This window comes from Muntiacus reevesi, chromosome 3 (assembly GCF_963930625.1).
Source record: "Muntiacus reevesi chromosome 3, mMunRee1.1, whole genome shotgun sequence".
Classification (NCBI taxonomy): domain Eukaryota; kingdom Metazoa; phylum Chordata; class Mammalia; order Artiodactyla; family Cervidae; genus Muntiacus; species Muntiacus reevesi.
Window position 1 is genome coordinate 200,366,411 of NC_089251.1, and position 15,577 is coordinate 200,381,987.

Here is a 15,577-nt window from a genome sequence, read left to right on the forward strand (position 1 = left end):
TTTTTAAGAAAAGAAAGATGTAGACCTGAGTGTGAGCTAAGGGTGGGGTGGTGGCACAGGGGGACTGGAAAATGTTAGGTCAGTCGACACAGGTCAGTAGCTTCAGTTGTGTCTGACTCTTTTCGATCCAAGGACTGCAGCCTGCCAGGCTCCTCTGTCCATGGTCTTCTCCAAGCAAGAATACTGGAGTGGGTTGCCATGCCCACCTCCAGGGGAATCTTCCCGACCCAGGGATCGAACCCATGTCTCCCACACGGCAGGCAGATTCTTTATCACTGAACCACTGGGGAAGCCCCATCCTCACTTTAGGGGAAGCTGATTTGGGTTGTAAGACTGACTGCTGGGGGAGGCGGGGGGCCTTCTGGCTGCAGGCGGAGAGGCTGCCAGCTCTCCACTCCCCTGTTTACTCCGAAACATGTGTGGCAACCACCCTGAGCCCTTCTCCTGAGTCCGTGGCTGCAGCGGCTCCACGTCACGGGTCATGGTTGTCCCTGTGGGAAACCAGAGAAAGTCATCAGTTGGGGAGTGGGCCACTCCTGGGCCTCCATCCTGTGGGCTGGAAATTCCACCAGGAGTGTGTCAGAGATGGGCCCTCAGGGGCTGACTAACAGGGACCAAACTCCTGGGAGCCTGAGGGAGTTCACTCCAGGCTAGCAGAGCTCCTGAAGGAGAGGTATTCTCCCAGCCGGGCAAAGGGGCCAGCAGAAGTGCTTCTCCCCCTGTGTCCTGCCTGGGTTTTGGAGCAGTGGACAGGACCCAAATTGCCCATGTCTTCTGCCCTCACCTGGTCCGGACACTGGGAAAGGCAGGTGCTGGGGCTTCCACGCTGCAGGTGCAGGCACCGGGGCTCAGCTTGGAAAGGGTTCTTGGGCCCCGAAGGTCACGCCCCGTGGCTGCCCAGGCTACTCCAGGGAAGGGAGCCTGGTAGCTGGGAGGTTCAGTTCAGTTCAGCCATCCAGTCGTGTGTGATTCTTTGTGACCCCATGGACTGCAGCAAACCAGGCCTCCCTGTCTATCACCAACTCCTGGAGCTTGCTCAAACTCATGTTCATCAAGTCAGTGAAGCCATCCAATCATCTCATCCTCTGTAGTTCCCTTCTCCTCCTGCCTTCAATCTTTCCCAGCATCAGGGTCTTTTCAAATCAGTCAGTTCTTCCCATCAGGTGGCCAAAGTATTGGAGCTTCAACTTCAGCATCAGTCCTTCCAATGAATATTCAGGACTGATTTCCTTTAGGATCGACTGGTTGGATCTCCTTGTAGCCCAAATGAAGTCGCTCAGTTGTGTCCGACTCTTCGCGACCCCATGGACTGTAGCCTACCAGGCTCCTCCGTCCCTGGGATTCTCCAGGCAAGAATACTGGAGTGGGTTGCCATTTCCTTCTCCAAGGAACCCTCAAAAGTCCTCTCCAACACCATAGTTCAAAAGCATCAATTTTTCAGTGCTCAGCTTTCTTTATAGTCCAACTCTCACATCCATACATGACTACTGGAAAAACCATAGCTTCGACTAGATGGACCTTAGTACACAAAGTAATATCTCTGTTTTTTAATATTCTGTCTAGGTTGGTCATAGCTTTTCTTCCAAGGAGCAAGCATCTTTTAATTTTATGGCTGCAGTCACCATCTGCAGTGATTTTGGAGCCCAAGAAAATAAAGGTTCAACTTTGTTGAAAGGGAGGTTCAGCTGCCTTTGGGTGGATTTGAGTAAACTCCGGGAGTTGGTGATGGACAGGGAGGCCTGGCCTAATTCATGGGGTCGCAAAGAGTCAGACATGACTGAGCGACTGAACTGAACTGATATTTAAACTCAATTACAAGGGAAAGGGGTTATCTGGAGTGAGTTTATCAGGCAGGAGTGGCTATTTGAAAATCTGATAATCTGAGAGGCTGACATGAGTGGGGGAGGGGAGCTGGACCCTGAACTCATCCAAGGAAGAGAAAGGTGTATGTTAGTTGCTTAGTTGAGTACTGTAGGCCACAAAGCTCCTCTGTCCGTGGAATTTCCCGGGCAAGAATACTGGAGTGGGTTGCCATTCTCCAGGAGATATTCCTGACCCAGGGATTGAACCTGGGTCTCCTGCATTGCAGGCAGATTCTTTACCATCTGAGTCATCAGGAGAGCCCATATTGAAGAGAAAGGTGGGTGGGGGGTAATCAGCCAGTTCTCCTGCTTCCTCCCCCCCCTTGCTCTTTCCCTCCCTCTCTCTCTCCCTTCCTTTCTCCTTCCCTCTCCCTCCTCCATCCTCCCTTTCCCCTCCCCCAACCGTCCCTTTGTGGGCCCAGGTCTCCTGGCACCAAGAAGGCACTGGGCTTGCTAGCCCTGCTTGTCCTCTGAGCTCCCCTGGGTTCCGGGCATGGACTGAACTGTCTGTGTGTCTATCTCCCCCTCTCAGCAGGCAGAGCTCTTAGACGACAGAGGGTGGTCTGCCTGATCCCTGCCACTCTGGAGTCCTAGCAGAGAGAAGCCTCTCCAGGGTGCTGGTTGAATGACTAAAGCGCAGCAATATGGTGGTGGGCGAGTGCAGGAGTGGGAGCCGGAGGCCTTCGGGAGGGAACGCCTGTAGAGGGCAGGGCGTCAGCTGCTGCGCCTTGGCAGGACTTCACGCTAGTTACCTAGCTCACAGCGCGGGGAACATGCTAGTTACCTAGCTCACAGCGCGGGGAACACGCTAGTTAACTAGCTCACAGCGCAGGGGACACGCTCGTTAACTAGCTCACAGCGCGGGGAACATGCTAGTTAACTAGCTCACAGCGCGGGGAACACGCTCGTTACCTAGCTCACAGCGCGGGGAACATGCTCGTTAACTAGCTCACAGCGCGGGGAACATGCTAGTTAACTAGCTCACAGCGAGGGAACACGCTAGTTAACTAGCTCACAGCGCGGGGAACACGCTCGTTAACTAGCTCACAGTGAGGGAACACGCTAGTTACCTAGCTCACAGTGCGGGGAACACGCTCGTTAACTAGCTCACAGCGCGGGGAACACGCTCGTTAACTAGCTCACAGCGCAGGGAACACGCTCGTTAACTAGCTCACAGTGCGGGGAACACGCTCGTTAACTAGCTCACAGCGCAGGGAACACGCTAGTTAACTAGCTCACAGTGCGGGGAACATGCTAGTTAACTAGCTCACAGCGAGGGAACACGCTCGTTAACTAGCTCACAGCGCGGGGAACATGCTAGTTAACTAGCTCACAGCACAGGGGACACGCTCGTTAACTAGCTCACAGCGCAGGGAACATGCTACTTAACTAGCTCACAGCGAGGGAACGGGGCTTACCGTCATAGAGGACAGGGGTTGGGAAATGTGGGTGGGAGGGTGAGGAATTGGGACAAGAACCAAGCATGGAGCAAAAAGCACTGGGTGGGTCTGCATGGAGGGGCCCGGGAAGGCAGCCCCAAGCCAGGTGCCCACCACGGGCCAGGGGTCTTACAGGGCTTTAGAAGGAGCCAGGATACACCACCACAGAAAGCTTCTTTGTTTTGTTTTGTTTTTTTAAACTCTTCTTATCTGCATAAAAGCAGAGTCTTCTGAAAGAATTCGGCTGTCATAAATCCTCTCCCTGGGCGTTTTACAGCCAGGGAAGACTGATTTCTGTCACCAGAGAGAAAAAATCCCATCTTCACCTAGATAAGAAATTGCCTAACAGACATTGCTACAAAAGTCCCCTCCCCTCCTCTCCCAGTTCCCCTGAGGGCCCACTTGTCATTCAGGGAAACAAGGGCCCTCCTTTCCTGCCCCTTCCCCCAGGAAGATGGTGTAAGTGTAGGCTTTCAGTCGTGTCCGACTCTTCACGACCCCGCAGACTGTAGCCCACCAGGCTCCTCTGTCCATGGGATTCTCCAGGCAAGAATACTGGAGTGGGTTGCCATTCCCTTCTCCAGGGGATCTTCCCCTCCCAGGGGTTGAACCCAGGTCTCCTGCATTGCAGGCAGATTCTTTACCATCTGAGCCACCTATATAAATCCCAAATTCTGTCTCCTTGAGTCACATTTTTCTGTGAACTCCCGTGTGCAAGAGAGAATAAAAAGCTGTCTTTTCTCCTGCTAATCTTTCTGTTCAGTTAGTTCTCTGGCTCCCTAACACTGAACATCAGAAGGCAGGGGAAGAGCTTTTCCTCTCTGACATTTTGTAAGTTGCCCATGCTCAGTGTACTTTTTGAGGCAGTTGTTTAAAGTCCCTGTATTGTCCATGTGGTGGCTGAGGCTCAGAGACCCTGAATAGCCTACTCAAGGACACACAGCAGGTGAGAAGCAGAACTGGACTTCTGACCCACGTGTGTCTGCTCCAAGGACTGTCATGGACTCCGGTACTGTGCAGGCAGCTCTGGGGAGCGGGTGATGGCGCCAGAGGTAGGGAGGAAGCATGTCCTGGAAGAGATGCTGCTCTGAGCTTGGAAGGAATATCCAGTATGTCTAGGTAGGTTGTGGGGGTATGCTTCCTCCCAGTTATTTTTCTTTTTTTAAAAATTTAAATAGAGCTGATTTACAGTGTTATTTTCTGCTGTACAGCAAAGAGGCTCAATTATACATATATATACACATTGTTTTTCATATTTTTTCCCATTATGGCATATCATCAGATATTAAATATATTCCCCCATACTATGCAGTAAGACCTTATTTTTTCTCTGTTTTATGTATCATAGTGTGTATCTGGTCATCCCAAACTCCTCATTTATCTCCCTGCCACCATCACTTTCAGTGACCGTAGTTTGTTTTCTATACCTGTGAGTCTGTTTCTGTTTTGTAAACAAGTTTATTGGTATCATTTTTTTTAGAGTCCACATATAAGTGATACCATATTATATTTTTCTTTGTCTGACTTCATTTAGTATGATAATCTCCAAGTCCTTCCATGTTACTGCAAATGGCATTTCTTTCCTTTTTCTGGCTGAATAATATTCCATTACACACACACACACACACACACACACACACACACACACACACTAGAGCTTTATCCATTCATCTGTTAACGGACGTTGAGGTTGCTTCCAGGCCTTGGCTATTGTGAATAGTGTTGCAATAAACATTGGGCCCATGTATCCTTTTGAATTAGAGTTTTCTTTGGATACCTCCCAATTCTTCATCCCCTTGGTGAACTCAGGTATCGTGGTCATCCCATCCCCATCTCAGCCATGTCCTAACTCTTCCCTTGGACCATGTGGAAGGGTGGATGTGTTACGTAGTTAGAATAGGAAAATGGAGTCCAAAATGACAGTGGCTGAAAGACAAAGAAAGGGAAAAACCCGCAAAAATGGAACAAAAGAAAATCTACGGACTGGAGTAAGAACCTCGGGTGAAACAAACAGCCTTCCTGGCTAGGCAAATTTGCATAGGGCAGGCTTGGGAGGCAGGAGACAAAAACGTATAAAAAGAGGAAGCCGAGATGGATTGAGGCCTCTTCTTTGGGGTCGGCCCACCCTCATACATGGAGGGCGTATTATCCTTTGTTTGCCAAATAAAACTCTGAGCTTTAACTGAGCTGTAACACCTGTCCGCTGTTTCAAATCTTTGCTGCGGTGAGACAGACCCGAGGAAATTACACAGTCTCCCGACAGATGGAACCACAAGTTCTAAGTAGCACTTTGGATACCATTTCTTCTTAGGTTGTTAGCAGCTTATGAGTTAGAAGAATGGATGGTAGACCAACTGAACTGTCTGTAAAGTAGCCAAATGATAACATTTAAAAGAAAACTATCAAGAATAGAACACAGTCTTACCAGATAATATTTATTAGGAGAAAAGGGTTAAGTTGAAGATGCCCCGAGAAGAGCTGACTACTATAGCCTCGTGTTATGGCCATATTAGGTAAGTGACGCGAGACTCCATCGCTCCACCCCTTCCCCTGGACTTAGTGCTTTACACAATAAAGGTTTATTTCTCTTTGTGTCTCAGGCTGATCTGGGCTGCCAGGCTGTGTTCCGTGGGGTCATTCAGGCACCAAGCTTCCCTCCATCTGGGGATCCCACTGTTTGCTGGGCCCTCAGAGCCCTCTACGTGACCCTTTGCTGCAGGCAGAGGCTGAGCACCCAGGGGAGAAGAGGAGCAGCTTTAGAGGCCAGCCTGAGAGTGGCCCCAGCGACTCGCCTCACATGACTATGGACGGAAGGCAGTTGCACAGCTCACTGGTCCTATTCTTGGGTGGTTGGGAAACGCAGACCAGCTGTAGGTCCAGCATTCGCTTCCTGCATGGAGTTTAATAATAAATAAAGAAACCCGTTGACTCAATGGACATGAATTTGAGCAACCTCCTGGAGATAGTGACAGACTGGGAGGCCTGGCACGCTGCAGTCCATGGGGTTACAAAGAGTCGGACACGACTTAGTGACTGAGCAAAACAATGAAACCCACCAGAATGAACGAAGCAAGGACTCGCTGATATGTCCAGCGTCACCGCTGCACCCAGCTCTGTTTAGGGTCTAGATACCAATGCTCCCAACAGCCCTGCTCAGGCACCGTCAGCAGCCCAGTTTCAGGAGGGAGAAAGCTGGAGTGGAGAGACTCGTTAACTTGTCCAGGACAGAATCTGAGGCCAGTGTTTTGACTCAAGCCTATGCCCTAAACCACTCCTTGACTCTGCCTCCGTAGAGGCATTATCAGCCCCAAAGTGGGCTGCTTTTCAGGGGCTCTGCATCTGAATTTATTCATTCTTTTTTATTTTCTTCGCCAACGGTCATTCTGAGCCCACCGTGCTGTGTGGCAGGCACTCTGCTGGATGGGGCGATGTGGGGGACACCCTCCATCCCACGCTCATAGCAGGGGACTTGCAGAACTGTGGTCTCCCACCTCCTCCAGCCTCTTTTTTTTTAAAGTCTTTATTGAATTTGTTACAATATTGTTTCTGTTTTATGTGTTAACTTTTTGGGCTGCAAGCCATGTTGGATCTTAGATCCCCTGGCCAGGGATCAAACCTGCAGCCTCTGCACTGGAAGGCAAAATCTTGACCACTGGACAGTGAAAGTGAATGTGGGATTCCCTCAGCCATGTCCCACTCTTTGTGACCCCATGGACTATACGGTCCATGGAATTCTCCAGGCCAGAATACCGGAGTGGGTAGCCTTTCCCTTCTCCAGGGAATCTTCCCAACCCAGGGATCAAACTCAGGTTTCCTGCATTGCAAGAGGATTCTTTACCAGCTGGGCCACAAGGGGGGCCTAAGAAAACTGGAGTGGATAGCCTATCCCTTCTCTAGCAGATCTTCCTGACCCAGGAATCTAGCCGGGGTCTCCTGCATTGAAGGTGGATTCTTTACCAACTAAGTAGTCCCCTTCCTGACTCCTCATGGCTTCGACTTGCCTCTCCAACCCTAGAGTGCAGCGGCACCTTTAAGAAAAAAAAAAAGCACTGTTTTTGGAAAGACAAAACCAGTCCACGGGTTTCCAACACCCTATCCTCAGTGTTTGTGTACAAAACAGAAGCTGGGCCTGGGGGTGCAGGGCTGGGTGGGGGTACACAGGATCCACTGGGAGGTGGGCTGAGGCTTCCGGGCTGGTTTCGGTCCTGTTTGTCTCTGGCATAGGGGTGACGGAGGAGGCACAGGAGGGAGGACCTGCTCCCGCGTGCCCCAGCTGTGGCCACGTGTAGCCCGATTGTAGCCAGACCCAGGTCACCCGACTCTGGAGAGTCAACCTGGCAGGAACCCTCGACACCACCCAGGCCAGTGGTCTCCAAACCTGTCCCCCCAAACCTTCTTTCAACTGTGTGTGGCTGTGCACCCCAAACTCTGCTCTGAGGACCAGACTGGGCTGCAAAGGGGGCATGGGTTTATGAGGGAGTCTCTGAGGATACCCAGGGTGGAGAGGGGAGGGTGCAAGCAGCTCCAAGATTGTCTAAACTCTTCTGTTGCTGCTCCTGGAGAATCTGAGGCCCACAGAAAGGAGGCAACACACCAGGCCAGGCCCCCTGGTTACTGGGGCCCATCCAGGCTGAGAAGGAACCCAGATGCCCACGTCCTCAGACAGGGCTTTGTCCTCCAACTCAGGCCCTCTCCACATCAGAGATGCCAGGAACTTGCCTGGGAGGGAGGTGTTTCCTGGGACAGAGTGGCCACCCAGGGCGCTGGGCTGTGTTGGACCCGGAAAGCAGGGAGACGGCTGCCTTCAGGAGACAAGGACGCAGGGGGAAGCTGGTGTGGTAAGGATGGTGGGCGTGGGCAGGGGCACGTCAAGGGGAAGCCCTAGGTGGCCGAGGGCCCTTCCCCAGAGGATGGTGCCTGAGGCAAATGGAGCTTGGTTATCTGGCTTGGAGGGGCCAGGCTCCCAACCACCCTCAGCCAGGGGGCAGCCGAGTCCCTACCTCCCAGTGAAGGTTGACAGGAGTATCAGGGCTGGGAGGATCTTTTTCCAGATACCCATCACCGCCACTTACAGAATGTATGCCCCACCGTTCAGGCCAAGCACACGGCAGACTCAGTTAAAAGGCCACATTGTTTTTTTAATTGAAATATAGTTGATTTATGGTGCTGTGTTAATTTCTGCTGCATAGCAAAATGACTCAGTTATACACACATATATATGGGGCTTCCCCGGTGGCTCAGAGTAAAGAATCCACCTGCAAGGCAGGAGACCCAGGTTCAATCCCTGGGTTGGGAATATCCACTGGAGAAGGTAACAGCAACCCACTCCAGTATTCTTGCTTGGAGAATCCCATGGACAGAGGAGCCTGGAGGGCTACACTCCCTGGGGTCACAAAGAGTCAGACATGGCTGAGCGACTAAGCAGACACGTACACATATATACAATCTGTTAAACATTGTTTCCATGATGGTTTATCCCAGAAGATTGGTTAGAGTCCTCTGTGCTTAAATGGCCACATTTAACCATTGCAACACCCTGCAAGTTAAGGCTGCTGCGTTTGTTCTCCAAGAAAAAACCTCAGGCTTAAAAACGCTGACTTGAATGTGGTACATACTTGGCCAGAAAGTGTGGCCTGACACCCTGAAAGGGAGTTCTATCTACACAAGTCTCCCTCACAGCTTTTCACATCATCTTTCCCATGGAGGGCACCTCCTGTTCTCCATTCCAGTGGCCTGACACCTGCGTGGGGACCCGGAAGAGATCCAGGTATAAGAGTTGCCGTGGCAAGGGGCCCAGCTTGCTGAGTGAGACGTCTTCATTCATGGGTGAAAACTGCAAACAGACTCAGCTATCCTATTATGGAACAGAAGATGTTAGATTTCAACCATTCACTTATTTTTTTATTTTGGCCGCTGTCCTCTGTATTTTAAAATTGATCTCCATCTGACTAGGGTTCTCAACACTTTAACTACAAAAGGCATTGTGGCTGGGGCAGGCTCAGGGGTTCGGGCTAGTTAGGTCAGGGAGCAGGGACACAGCCATCCCTAGGGAGGCCTGGCATCACTTCAGGAGGTGCCTTGGGCTTGACAGGGCACCCAGTGGGGGACAGAGGCTGCTTGGGGGAAGTCTGACTCTAGGCTCCTGCCCCACATGCTACTGGCCACTGGCCGCTCATAAATCCTGGTGTGTGGGTCCTTTCCCAGAGACGCCACCTCCGTCTGCCTTTCTTTCTAACCCTGGGGCCTTGGCTTACAGAGATCCTGCTGGGGTGGGTCTGAAATGCCCAAACTTGCAGTTCATCATGGATTTTGGAACATTTTCATGGACACTCCTTGCTTTAAGCTGGTGGAAGTCAGAGGAATAGGAGGCCCTAGGAGGCTCCTTCTGGGAGGGACTTGGGACAAGCTATTGGTGTCCAGGGCTCCCCCAGGGCAGCAGGCCTGTCCTCCTGTTCCTGTCAAGCCCGGAAACAGCTTGGGGGCAGACAGCACTTTGATAGAGCTGTCTTTTCAGCCAGGGACTCAGACGGCATTGCATTTCATAGATACCATCATGTTTTCAAATAAAAAGGGAGAAAAGGATCCCTCTCACAAGTGGTTGTTTATAAGTAACTTATTAAACATCACATCAGGTCGGGGACATTATGGCTAAGAGGATAAGACATGTACCATGCCTTTACCCAAACTCCATAGTTCTTAAAACATCCTGCAAGGAGATACTATTATTACTATTTTACAGAGGAGTAACGTGGTCTCAGAAAAAGCTGAGATCTCAGAGTACCTGATCAAAATGACACAGTCGGGGACTTCCCTGGCAGTCCAGTGGTTAAGACTGCACTTCCACTGCAGAGGACATGGGTTGGATCCCTGATGTGGGAGACCCCACAATCCATGAAGAGCAGCCAAAAATAAACCCCCCACCAGCTGACACAGTCAGAAAGTGGTGAAGCCTGGGTTCAGACTTAGTTCTGGAGCTCTTCAGATGGGCGGTAGTTTTGGGACAGACAGCTTCAAGTTTGGACAGGATGCCTGGGTGAGGGAAGACCCAGAGCCCAGGTAATGCCCTACAGGGGGTACCAGCCAGCCCGGCTCCAGAGATGCTCGGTAAACAGCTCATGACCATCTCAGATGTGACAGGGAGTGAAAGAAGCAAGGAAGAAGGTGTGTTACCCAACTTTCTAGCTTGGTAAAGAAGGCAAATCAAGGAATGTTTAGGGATGCTTAGGTGGTCAAGTTCAACAGAAAGGCAAGGAAGTGATAGCTGTGAATGTCAGGCTAGTGGTTAACTTGGTGGGGGCGGGGGGCAGCGGGAGAGGATTCCAGCTTGGAGGTGGTTCTGGGGAACTGCAGTGGTCCATTTCCTGCCCCGGGAGTGATCTTATTGAATGTTGGCTTTGTTATAAGTCATTGAGCTGTGTGTCTGTTCTGTGCCCTTTTCTGTATTCACATTAAGTTTCACAATAAAATAGGTTTGAAGAAGACAGAAAGAGAAAGAAATGCTCAGTTTGTAAAACATGTCATTCTAAAAAAAAAAGCAAACCAAAAAACAAAACCCGCCCCTTGCCCAGTGCTCCCAGCTGGAGCAGGCAGTTCCCCCCTGGACCTAAAGAATCTTCTATTATCTTCTCTTCTGGATGCACTTGCTTTTCTTTCAGTCTCCTCCACAACTGGTGTTGGCAGCACTTGATTTCTGGTCCATGTTCCTCATGCTTGCTTGATGAGGAGAGTCAGCGCTCCCCCTACAGGGACCCTCTCCAGGGGGCCAGCCCATCTCCACCCAACCCTGCAGTCAAGCTGGGCCAATATCCCTGCAGTCATCCATTGTTCTTGCCCATCGAATTCGCTCTGCTGACAGCTCTGAAGAAAGAGGAGGCCTCAGAGTGGCAGGCAGAGGAGTGGTCCTCTGCTTGCCCTGGCCCCATGCTGGCCCAGATCCCGCACTGGAGTGCCCAGTCCCCAGGAGCCAAAGGCTGCCCACAACTGCCCACCACGAGGCATTACAGCCCACACCTGGCCAGTGTGTTCTAACAATAGGAGGGTTCAGGCAGGCTCATCCCTGACCACTTCTCTGAGCTCCTAGACTAAAGATAATCGTACCTCCTTCCCAAGGGCAGGTGCCTGGTTTCAACGGATGACCCAGGAAAGGCACGGGGCGCTTAAGTGGAAAGGGCCCGACCACATGGCTTCCTTGCCCAGGACAGCCTTCCCTGCCTGCAGGCGCAGAGCCCTCCTGGTCGCCTCTAACACAGTGGGCCAGACACGCCCCCTTCCAGCTCCCACGGCCCCTGACTTGCCCCAGCGAAGGGGTTTCACCTTGCCCTGTCCTCCCCTGGGCCGAGAGCCTCTGGAGCACAGGCAGCTGTCTTACATCCTGGGAGCTCTGAATCGGAGGATGCTGACCAGCTTCCAGAGTAACCCCCGGTCCTCCCTTCGAGGCCCTTGTTTCCACGGGTTACTCTGGATACAGCTCATTCACTGCGGGTTATTCAGGCGCTAGTTTAAATATGTCAGCGGGTTTCGCCTTTTAAGGAAAGCCTATGAAGAGTTAGTTTTTGGGGAGAGTGAAGGATTCTTTTGTAAAGCCACAAAGCCCATCTGATTTTTTTCCTTACATAAATCCAGATTCTGAACACTGGGGGATCTGGGAAGCAGACTCCAGGATAGAGATCATTGTGCAGGACATTTAACAGGAAATGCCATTTTGTTTTTTTGTTTTGGGCGTTTTTTTTTTTGGCCGTGCATGTGGTTTGCAGGATCTTAGTTTCATGACCAGGGATTGAACTGGTGCCTCCCTGCAGTGAAAGCGCCAAGTTCTAACCACTGGACTGCCAGGGAGTCTCCAATAGGGAATGGTCTTGAGGTTGGCACTGGGAGTGGGATGTGGGGGAGGAAGCAGGGAAGAAGAGATGGACATGTTGGTCTGCCAGGCAGTCCCAGTGGGGCCTCCAAGGGCCCCACGGGCAGCTCAAGGCTGGAACACATTTCGGAGTTTCCCCCACAAGGGGTAAGAGAGCCCGACCCTTACATCACCTGCCAGTCAGTCCCTGGATGCTGGTCACCCAGGAGGGTTGTGACCCTAAGGTGGAAGACATGTGGTTTGAAGGCAGAGGGATGTGACTTGAGGGCGGCTCTTCTTGCAGGGACTGTGGGGGGCTGCACCCCACCCAGCAACCTGGAGAGAAGGTGCTCCATCCCTGCAGGGGATACTCGTGAGTATCCACTACACACACTCCCCCCACCCCCATCATGTGAAACTTTCATAAGCGAAAATCAGGGAACTGCCGTTTCCTGAGGGTCTGCTATGAGTGAGACTCTGCGCCTCTTTCTCTCAGAAAATCCTCACAGTGGCTTTGTCAGATGGGGGTTATTGCACCCGCTTCCCAGATGAGGAAACAGAGGAGAAGGAAGGCCAGTTATCAGGAGAGTGTCAGAGCTTTGCTCCGGGCTGCCAGGCCCCCTGCGAGCACCCATACCCTTTCCCTCCCAGTTCCCGTCATGCGCTGTGTAGACCTGCAGCTTGTCCTAGAACCACGCACCCGGCCAGCAGCCGGGCCTCTGGCACACTCCCGGTGAACTAGAGGCCAACCTGGATGAGACTCGGTGAGGCCGACCCCCAGGATCCAGGGCCCGGCACAGGGCCCAGGGCAGGCCAAGGACGGGTCCCCAGCCAAGGAAGTCCTGGTTCCCAGACAGAGTCGGAGTCAGAGGTGCAGAGGCCAGCTCTCCTGCAGAATGGCCTGTGCAAGCGCCGCCTTGCAGACATGAAGCAGTGAACGCACTGGCCTGAGGATACCCACTCAACAGACCCTGGTCCCCGCAGAGGAGATGACTGAGATTTGAGGCTTGCTCGAGGCCACCGGTCATGGGGGGTCAGGAGAGGAGTACAGGTCTCCCTGACCCTCTTTCTTTCAGGTTTGGACCCTAATCCCCCCCATCAAGATGCTCTGAAGTGACTTATGCCAAGGCTGGCAGGGTGGGAGTCCTCACGTCCATTGAGGAAAGCACCTTGCCTATGGCTGACCTTGGCGATGACCTTGGGACAGACTGAAGAGCTTGCACGGCCAGGGGGAAGTAGACAGTCCTGGCAGGGCAGGGGCTGGGGGTGGGGTCCCACAGCTGAGATCACCACTGCCTTTGCCCAAGGCCGATCAGACAGAGGGTGGAAGGCCCGTGGGACTTCCGGGGCCCGAGAGCGGGCTCTTGTCTAACACTCAGAAATGAATTGTCGGAGGAGACACACATGATGACAGAGCAGAGACTGTTGGGAAGGGGTGCCCAGGCAGAGGGCCGCCGAGCACGGGGACCCGGGAGGACCGCTCTCTGCGTGGCTTGCAGGCCCAGGCTTTAAGGTGATGGGCTCAGCTTCCGGGTTGTCCCTGGACGACCATCTTGCTTGGCTCATATTTGGTCCGAATCAAGGTCTTTCCTCATTGTGTGCGCATCTCTTAGCCAAGGTGGATTCCAGCAAGAAGTCTTCTGGGAGACCGGCAGGACATGCAGACTGGAGTCTCCTCCCTCTTTTTGGCCCTGCCCTAATTCTTAGTTTTCGGCAGCAGTTTCCTTATCGGAACCTTCTGCTATGAGACAACTCATGCGAGTGGTTATCATCATGCCTGGCCAAGGTCTTGGTCAGCGGTTTCCTTCTGCTTCTGGACAAGGGCAGGTATGCCTTTCAAAGGAGGCGGGGAGGGTCTCTCAGCACCTCCCTGGTGACAGCTTGAGAATAGGGTCTGGCTCAGTGTCCCCGCTGGAGGCCTCGATTCTGCCACATGCCCACCCCCTCGGGGCTGGACCGGCACCTTCCACCGCTGCACAGAGCCCGCTAATCGGAGTCATTTTCTCCACGCTGAGAGAGCCCAGGCTGTAGAGCTCGCGATGTGCAGAGTTGACTGTCTCCTGCAGCAGGACAGCCGCTCCTTGGGATGTGGGTTTTGCTTCCTTTATTGCTGTATCACCTGTACCTGGAGCAGAGCCTGGACAGGTAGATGCCCCATGAAGAACAAGTTCCGAGAGGAAAGATGGCAAGGTTGGGCCTCTCCCAGGGTCCCCTCCACCCTGTCTTTCCTCCCCGTCTCCCTGGCTCTCAGCAGCCTGGCCTCTCCTCTCTGCAGATTTCCAGTTCCCTGGAGGGACATTGGCTCTCGGAGATCCTGGGCCCAGGCCCACCGGAGTCAGCTGGTGGGGTGGGGGAGAGGGGAGGTAACTGGGTGGCTCAGGAAAGTAGCTCTGGCCAGAGTGCCTGCTGGCAGCCACGTGGCATGTCTGCACTGTCCAAGACAAGTGTCATGATTTATTATTCTCTCCTCTCCTTTCACGAGGCCACTGCGAGCTTTTGGACACGGGGTACCATCTCATCTTGCTGCTGTATTTTCAGAGCACTGAGCCCAGAGGCAGAGACACACATATCATTCGGGCCACAGATCTGAATTGGACACAGTCCCTGTCCTCCAGGCACTCACTGGCTAAAGTGGCAAACAGTTCATTAAAATGCAGTGTGACTCAGGACATGAAGATGTTGGGGAGGGCCTGGACGGGGCCCCACACCCAGTCTCAATGACTGGGAGGGCCTTTCTGGAGATGAAGCTCTAGGTGGATGGGTTTTAAAACTTATTTCCTTATTCTAATTTTTCTGCATGTTTAAAGAAGTAATTTCAAATTTGGAGAAAAGTTGCAAAAATCGTGCCAAGAATTTGCAATATCCTTCACTCAAATTCCTTGAAATGTTAATATTTTGCCACATTTACCTTCTCTCCCTCTCTTTCCCATATCTATCATCTATCTATCCATTATCTATCTTCCTCATCATTTATCTATAACTCTCAAAATTTATTTTTTTCTAAAGTGTTTCAGAATAAGTTGCAGATATGATGACCTTTTACATCTAAATAGTTTAGTGAGAGTTTCCTAAACGCAAGAGCAACCCCAGTACCATGACCAACATTAGGGAATTGTAGGGAGTGTTAGAGTTTCCTAAATGCAAGAGCAACCCCAGGCCCATGATCAACATTAGGGAATTGTAGGGAGTGTTGCGGGCAGCCTGTGGGTGTGGAGATTGGTGGTGTGTGTCGTCGTCTGAGCAGGGTTTCTGTGCTGAGTGCCTGGGAGGGGTGGAGGAGGCCAGACTGCAGAGCAGGCAGCCCCGGCAATGGAACAGCCCAGGGCTCAGCTGATCTGAGCAGCGTTTCTCTGCCGAGCACCTGGGAGGTGTGGAGGAGGCCAGACTGAAGGGCAGCCTGGGCGCTGGAACAGCCCTGGCACTAAGGAGTGTTAGCACGG